The sequence below is a fragment of the Cervus elaphus genome, chromosome 29, assembly GCF_910594005.1.
Source record: "Cervus elaphus chromosome 29, mCerEla1.1, whole genome shotgun sequence".
Lineage (NCBI taxonomy): Eukaryota > Metazoa > Chordata > Mammalia > Artiodactyla > Cervidae > Cervus > Cervus elaphus.
The window spans coordinates 11,564,810-11,573,775 of record NC_057843.1 but is presented as its reverse complement, the minus strand read 5'-3'; the positions used below and the strand labels follow the sequence as shown (position 1 = coordinate 11,573,775).

Below are 8,966 nucleotides of genomic sequence, written 5' to 3'. Positions count from 1 at the left end.
TAAATTCCATATATATGTGTTAGTATGCTGTAATGTTCTTTATCTTTCTGGCTTACTTCACTCTGTATAAGGGGCTCCAGTTTCATCCATCTCATTAGGACTGGTTCAAATGAATTCCTTTTGACGGCTGAGTAAAATTCCATGGTGTATATGTACCACAGCTTCCTTATCCATTCATCTGCTGATGGGCATCTAGGTTGCTTCCATGTCCTGGCTAAAAATATGGAACGCTTCACGAATTTGCGTGTCATCCTTGCGCAGGGGCCATGCTAATCTTCTCTGTATCGTTCCAATTTTAGTATATGTGCTGCCGAAGCGAGCACAAGGATTACTCTTGTAAAACATTTAAAGAAAAAAAACTTTTGTTAAATGACACATTACCCATAAGGTGTTTAGCAAAATGAGGGGCTGGCCCCTCCTCACAGATAAATAAATGTTAGATGTTACTAGTTTAACATGAGAAGGAGATGAGAAGAAGAAGCCGAGGAAAAGAAAAAGGATGAAGAGGAATATGCAGAATGAGGAAAGAATCAAAGGAAAAAGAGGAGTGAATGGAGGAAGAAAGGGAAAATGTGTGGCCATGCTCCTCCCCACTAGGGATTTCCCAGGCAAGAATACTGGCGCAGGTTGCATTTCCTCCTCCAGGGGATTCTTCTCGACCCAGGGATCAGAACCTGCATCTCTTGCATCTTCTGCATTGGCAAGTGGATTCTTTACCGCTCACACCACCTGCGAAACCCCAAAACGTGTGGACATGAAGAGTTCACATTCCCCTTGCAGATTCCTGGGGCTCCGTGCTGGGTTCTCAAAGAGTAGGGCATTAGGGGAGCAGAAGAAATATTAGCCGGGGGCCCCTTCACTTTCTGGGTAAAGAGCCTGGGCTGAGCTGGACTAGAGGGAAGCTTCCTGAACTGGCTGTGTTTATAGTTGCTGGGATTGCTCATCAATGCCTTTCACAGCCCCTGTGTGGGGTTTGTTTCCCGTCTCTGGTTTCTGGGCCTCTCTCTCACTCTCACTCTCTCTCTCTCTCTCTCTCTCACACACACACACACACACACACACACACACACACGACACCGGGCCAACTCCCTTCGGAAGCTTCATTCTTGCTTTGAAATGAATGTTTTTGTCTCCCCACTGAGGGAAGACGAGCTGGACATGGGAGTGGGGTGTCTTTGCTGCCAGCACCCTACAGGCTAATCAAGCCATCTTGGGTGACATCATGTGTTCTGAGTGGATGTTTGCTGCAAAAGCTGCAAAATAATCTGAACTTTCAGCCCCAGACTGTTCCCCAGAGGGCAGTATCCTCTGAATTGGGCCAAAATGGAACCCACACCTCTGCTCCTTAAGGGAGCGGTTAGTGAGGGTGCCAGGGGGCTGCCTCCCTCCTGCTTCCCAATTGCACATTCCACCCTTCACCCCCCACCACTGCCACGAAAATCCTCATGGTCTGAGTCCCTCAGGGTATCAGAGGTAGAGAAAACGAGTGCTGAGGTGGGTTGAGGAGGGAAGGAAGGTGGGTCTAAGGAGCCTGGGACTGAACGAGGATGACCCCAACTGCCTCCTTCTGGGGCTGTCGTCCTTTATCACAGGCACTTGGCTGCTGGGAGGCCACAGCAGGGCCTTGGCAGACCCAAGCAGGAGCAGCTGAGCTGAGTGCTGGTGGTAATACAGAGAAGGGGAAAGGGGAAGTGTGAGAGGTCATGAGGGGAAGAAGCAGCGGAACTGGGGGACTGAACGGATCTTGCAGGAGAAGAGGAGGCTTGGATGCTGAGAGGTGTGGTAACTATTTTAGCACCAAGGAGGAGGAGAAATGTTCTAGTTGAGAATCTATGAGAAAAGAGCCAGTTTATTTCATAGGCCCTGGAGAAGCTCAGAACTTGAAGAAGGAGGGTAAGGTGAGGTATGGGAAGAAAGGGGGGATATAAGTGAAAAACCTACCTACATTCAGAACACGAGTGGCCAGATTCTTACTCCTTAGGCATGAGACAGGATTTATTCTTAGGAGAAAGAGAACAGAAGAGGTTATGAACTTGGGGACTCCAGGCACCAAATTGTAGGGCTGAGATTCAGGGCTCAAAAGGAAGTATCAATTGACAGTCTGATGGGAATCTTTTCTCCAGGTGGAACAGTGGTAAAGAATCCGCGGCCAATGCAGGAGATGTAAGGGATGTGGGTTCGATCCCTGGGTTGGGAAGATCTCTTGCAGTAGGAAATGGCAACCCATTCCAGTATTTTTGCCTGGAAAATTCCAAGCACAGAGGAATCTGGTGGGCTAGAGTCCATGGGGTCACAGTTGAACATGACTGAACATACACACACACACATACACACATAAAAACAGGATTCTTTAAAGAAACTGAATAGTCCTCAAGGAAAGAGCCTCCAGATACTAATATTCAGAGGGAGCAATCTTCCAAAGAAATAACAAAGTCTCAACCCAGTCACTTTAAAGTGATAAGCAACACAGAGTTTCCAGTCAACTTTTATAGTTTTTCATTGTTAAATATGAACAACCAATCTCATATGTTCATAGAAACATGAAAGGCCATAAAATAAGAACAAGGTGCTATGAGAAAGGAATGATTATTTAACAGGAATGAGCTCTTGGAAATTAACAGATAAAATAAAACATTCAATTAAAGGGTTAGAAGATAATATTGAGGACATTCCCCAGAAAATAGAACATAGGAGTAAGAAATAAGAGAGAAAAGATAAGAAAATCAGGGGATCAAACTAAGAGGTTCAAAGACTAACAGAAATTCCAGAAAGAGATAGAGAAAATTAAAAAGAAAAATTATCAAACAAATAATATAGAAAATGTTCCAAGAATTAAGGAGTATATTCATAGGATTAAAAGAACCTGCCAAGGGACAAGAACAAAAAAATTTGAAAGACCTAAACCTAGGTCTTTGATCCAAAAATTCCAGAACGCCAAGTATAAAGCCGAGAATTTTAAAGCTTCTAGAGACAGAATAAAGTAAAAAATTACACACAAAGGAATAAGAATGACATTCGACTTCTCCAGATCAAATGTACTGATATCTTAAAATTATGACGTAAAATTATTTTCAATCTATGTTTCTGTACCCAGTTAATTGATCAGCCAAGTGTGAGAGCAGAAATGTTTTCTAAACATGCAAAGACTCAGAAAATTCAGTTCCATTCACATTGTCTTGGGAAACTATGGGAGAATAGGTATCTGCAAAACAAAAAGGTAAACTCAGACAGAATCAGTCACAAGTTCCCAGAAATGAAGTTGCAACTCAGAGGAGTACTGAAGAGACATCTAAAAGGATACTTTAACAGCACACGTAGGCAGTGACCTGTCCAGACTGGAGAAGGATGAAGGACTCTGAAAAGGAGCTCTCTAGAAAATACCTGGATTCAATAACATAAACAATATTGTTGATTATATGATGGAGCTCTTAGAAGTATGGAAGGACTTCCTGGGTGGCCCATTGGTTAAGACTCTTTACTCCCAGTGCAGGGGGCCCAGGTTCAATCCCTAGTAGGGAACTAGATCCCACGTGCTGCAACTGAGACCCAGCATAGTCAAATAAAACAAGAAGGAAGTATGGAAAATTATGCTAGTAAAATAAGAGCAATTATTAACTCCAGGAAAAAAAAAAAACCTATATTAGAAAAAGAATGCAATCACAGTGTGCCACTTGACTTTGTCATAAACAAGATTTATAAAGTCGTAATGATGTAAACCCTGATTACTGCCATAAAATAAAAAATAGTGATTCATCTATATTGAGAGAATGGGGAGGCAACAGGTAGGTGGTGGGAAGAAAGCTCATATTCATATGTTATCATAACAGAAAAATCAATAAATATGTCTAAAACTGAGAGAAAGCAGTATAAACATGTAATCTTCATATTATAGAGATAAATGCCAAAAGAAAAGACTAAAGATGGTTATGTGGGTGATGGATAGGGGGACAATTTTTGGAATGTGGTGAGAGGTAAACTCACTATTTTTCATTTACAGACTTTAAAAACACACACAGATATTCCTTTTATACATTGTTTTAGCTTTAAAAAGTTAAATGTAAACAAAAAAGCCAAAAAATAAAAGTAAGTTCCCATCTCATTTCCCTCTCTTAGAGTGTGGGGAGCTCCCTATCAGAGTGGCCCTTGCATTTCAGAGTCAGGAAAAGGGAGAAAGGCAAGTTACTTGAAAGTTCATCTATAGTCCACAGTTGTCTTCTGGGCAGGCCACATAGAGGTGACCTTGGTCAAGCACCCAGTATAGACTACCTCCTCAAGAAATGTCAGTTTTCCTTTCTTCCCCTACTTGAATATGCACTTCCCATATATATGGGTTTTTGTTTTTTTTTTTTTGATTAAATTAACACAGTTCAGAGAAAAGCAGAAGATCAGGCAGGAACAGACTCCAAAAACCAAAGTGAGACGATTTAGTGACCATTTGGAGGAGTATGTGGTTTCTTTCTCTTGAAACTAGAACACTTTCTAACACCATACACAAAAATAAACTCAAAATGGATTAAAGATCTAAATGTAAGACCAGAAACTATAAAACTCCTAGAGGAGAACATAGGCAAAACACTCTCCGACATAAATCACAGCAAGATCCTCTATGACCCACCTCCCAGAATATTGGAAATAAAAGCAAAACTAAACAAATGGGATCTAATGAAACTTAAAAGCTTTTGCACTACAAAAGAAACTATAAGTAAGGTGAAAAGACAGCCGTCAGATTGGGAGAAAATAATAGCAAATGAAGAAACAGACAAAGGATTAATCTCAAAAATATACAAGCAACTCCTGCAGCTCAATTCCAGAAAAATAAATGACCCAATCAAAAAGTGGGCCAAAGAACTAAACAGACATTTCTCCAAAGAAGACATACAGATGGCTAACAAACACATGAAAAGGTGCTCAACATCACTCATTATTAGAGAAATGCAAATCAAAACCACAATGAGGTACCATTACACACCAGTCAGGATGGCTGCTATCCAAAAGCCTACAAGCAATAAATGCTGGAGAGGGTGTGGAGAAAAGGGAACCCTCTTACACTGTTGGTGGGAATGCAAACTAGTACAGCCACTATGGAAAACAGTGTGGAGATTCCTTAAAAAACTGGAAATAGAACTGCCATATGACCCAGCAATACCACTTCTGGGCATACACACTGAGGAAACCAGATCTGAAAGAGACACATGCACCCCAATGTTCATCGCAGCACTGTTTATAATAGCCAGGACATGGAAGCAACCTAGATGCCCATCAGCAGATGAATGGATAAGGAAGCTGTGGTACATATACACCATGGAATTTTACTCAGCCGTCAAAAGGAATTCATTTGAACCAGTCCTAATGAGATGGATGAAACTGGAGCCCCTTATACAGAGTGAAGTAAGCCAGAAAGATAAAGAACATTACAGCATACTAACACATATATATGGAATTTAGAAAGATGGTAACGATAACCCTATATGCAAAACAGAAAAAGAGACACAGAAATACAGAACAGACTTTTGAACTCTGTGGGAGAAGGTGAGGGTGGGATGTTTCAAAAGAACAGCATGTATACTATCTATGGTGAAACAGATCACCAGCCCAGGTGGGATGCATGAGACAAGTGCTCCGGCCTGGTGCACTGGGAAGACCCAGAGGAATCGGGTGGAGAGGGAGGTGGGAGGGGGGCTCGGGATGGGGAATAAGTGTAAATCTATGGCTGATTCATATCAATGTATGACAAAACCGACTGAAATGTTGTGAAGTAATTAGCCTCCAACTAATAAAAAAATTAAAAAAAAAAAAAAAACATTTATCTATTTATTTGGCTGTGCCAGGTCTTAGTTGCAAAACTCGGGATCTGTGATCTTCACTGTGGCATGTGAGACTTTTAGTTTCACCATGTGAACTCTTAGCTGTGGCACATGGCTTGTTTTTGTTGTTGTTTAGTTGTTAAATCATGTCTGACTCTTTTACGATCTCATGGACTACAGCACACCAGGCTCCTCTGTCCAATTTCTAAGGCAAGAACACTGGAGTGGGTTGCCACTTCCCTTCCAGGGGATCTTCCTGATCCAAGCACATGAGATCTTTTTTTTTTTTTTTAGGTTTTGGCGTGTGGGATCTTTAATTGTGGCATGTGAAATGCTAGCTGCTGCATATGGAATCTGGCTCCCTGACTAGGGATTGAACCTGGGCCCCCTGCATTGGGAGCGTGGAGTCAGTCACTGGGCCACCAGTGTAGCCTCAAGTGCATGGTTTCTAACCTGTGTGATCATCAGAGTCACTGAGAAGATTTCACAAAAGGTTTCTGGGCCCGACTCAAGACCTAGAGTCCCTGGGGCGCAGGGAGGAGTAAGTGACCAGGCCAGGAAGAAGCGTGACTGGTCGAGGCCCCAGCCTCCTGGCCACAGTACTGTGGCCTCCACACACCCACTTGGGCCACTCAGGTTTTCTCTTTGATGTACCCCACTGGGTCCAGGAAGCTCCAAGCGGGTACCTCGTTGGACAGGTTGAGAGTCAGGGCTGGGGCAGCGGGTGCTTCAAGTCCCACGGAGTCCAGCTCAGACTCCCCTGCCCGCCCTAGGATTCCCCCAGATCCAGAGGAGCGGTGGAGCTCTGTGTGGGTCAGGTGGGCAGCTGCCTGGCTTCCCAAAATGCCCTCCAAAATGTGCCCAGGGGCATGGGATGTTGGCACAGGACTGGAGCCAGACAACCCAGCTGGCATTTGGGCGGCCAACCTAGTGTTGATGCCTGGTTCCAGCCAACTCTGACTCATATACTTCATCGCTTGGACAAGATCCCATCCCCAACCTCTCCTTCCTTCCCTCCCTCCAGACCGCTCTCCCTGCCGGCGGTTGATGGACTAGTCCAGGCAGTCCACCCTAGGACACAGATATCAAGATCCCTGGGTCAGCAAGTTCAGTGGGTATGTGGCTGCAGAAAATCAAAGAGAGACTTCTCTTAGGCTTGAGTAATCCCATCATACTCGTTTTTCCTATATTCTTATAGCTTGGGGCCAAGAAAAATTCTGTTGAGGAGAAGGGTTTGAAAATAAAAACAATCTTGCCTTACATTTGCATGTCATTTTCTACATACAGGCTCTTTCGTATATATTTTCTCAGACATTTGAGCCTCACAAGCACTCTTCATTTACTGGGTTGTGCTGTGTTGTGCTTTGCTAAGTCACTTCAGTCCTGTCTGACTCTGTGACCCCATGGACTGTAGCCCACCAGTCTCCTCTGTCCATGGGGATTCTCCAGGCAAGAATATTGGAGTTGGGTAGCCATTCCATATAGCTTTAACTGTACGGACTTTTGTCAGCCAAGTGACGTCTCTGCTTTTTAATATGCTGTCTAAGTTTGTCATAGCTTTCGTTCCAAGGAGCAAGTGTCTTTTAATTTCATGGCTGCAGTCACTGTCCACAGTCATTTGGAGCCCAAGAAAATAAATTCTGTCACTGCTTCCACTTTTTCCCCTTCTGTTTGCCATGAAGTGAGTTCTTTTTATCCTAAGGTATTTCCCACTAAGGGTGTACAGTCAAATTACTGTGTTAGTAATTAGGTAGTTTAAAGTAATTACTTTCAGTGTGGTTAAACCTCCAACTCAAAATGCAGTTGTATATTATACTTGTCAGTTAGTTTTTTTTTTTTTTTTTGCATCTTAGGGATAATTAGAGGGAGAATGGAAATGACAACCCACTCCTGTATGCTTGCCTGGAGAATTCTGTGGACAAAGGAGCCTGGTGGGCTATAGTCCATGGAGTCGCAAAGAGTTGGACACAACTGAGCGATTAAAACCCTTCTAGAAGGAAAAAAGGAGATTTCAGTTGGTAATAATTTTTGGCAGAAAGAACAGGATGGGTGGAAGATAGAGGAGAGAGGTCCCAAAAGTTAGTCCTTTTCATAGAAAATGATTGAAAAGCCACAAAAACCATACAATGTCTTTGGAGAGGAACTAACCAATATCTATCAATATGTATTTATAAATTTAAGAAATGATTTGATTGATTGATTGATTTTTGGCTGTCCTGGGTCCTTGTTGCTGTACAGGCTCTTCTCTAGTTGGGGTGAGCAGGGGCTACTCTCCAGTTGCATTATGAGGGTCCTCAGTGTGGAGGCTTCTCCGGTTGCAGAGCACAGGCTTGGGACTCAGCAGCTGTGGCCCATGGGTTCAGTAGTCGCAGTTCCTGGGCTCCAGAACACAGGCTCAATAGTTGTGGTGCACAGGCATAGTTGCTCGGAGGCATGTGGGATCTTAATTCCCTGACCAGGGATCAAATCTGTGTCTCCTACATTGGCAGGCAGAATCCTAATGACTAAGCCTCGAGGGAAGCCCTCCCAATATATATTGGATATTTCACCATTATGTAACATTTATCACTTACTGTAGACCCAAGTCTGTATGTAAAAAGATTTATTGAGCAAGATATACATGCTCCATCTGAGCATGGGCCATCTCAGAAGGTGAAAATGGCCCCAAAACATGGGGTGGTTAGTTTTTATGGGCTGGGTAATTTCATAGGCTAACAAGTGGGAGAATTACTCCAACCACCTTGGAGAAAGGACAAGGATCTCCAGGGACTGGGCCACCACCCACTTTTTGGCCTTTTATTGTCAGTCTTGGAACTGTCATAGCACCCTTGGGTGTGCCACTTAGCATATGCTAATATATTGCAATGAGTATATAATGAGGCTCAAGGTCTCCTGGAAGTTGAATCTTCCAGCACCTTGGGCCTCAGTGGTTCTCACCAGTTTATGTCATATCCTCAGGACTACATCATTCTTTTATAAGTTGTGCCCTGCCCAGTTCCCTCCTGTTTTAATCCCAGCACTAGTCAGGGCCTGCCCCTTCCTGGATCTCTCTAGCAATGCCAAAGGTTGTCACCCCTTCCTCTGGGAAGAAGAGAGATTTCTGCCCCCCCAAACAGACCTATTTTCAACCTCTCCAGTCAAGTCCTTGCAGATCCTTTCTAC

General features: G+C 43.4%; 1 non-coding gene across 1 annotated transcript; it reads right to left on the bottom strand.

Moving 5' to 3' along the window:
* Positions 1-216: 216 nt before the first annotated feature.
* LOC122686386 lies at positions 217-323 on the bottom strand. The gene has a single exon (XR_006338746.1). It is a non-coding gene; the product is annotated as a U6 spliceosomal RNA (small nuclear RNA).
* Between the last annotated feature and the right edge of the window lie 8,643 nt (positions 324-8,966).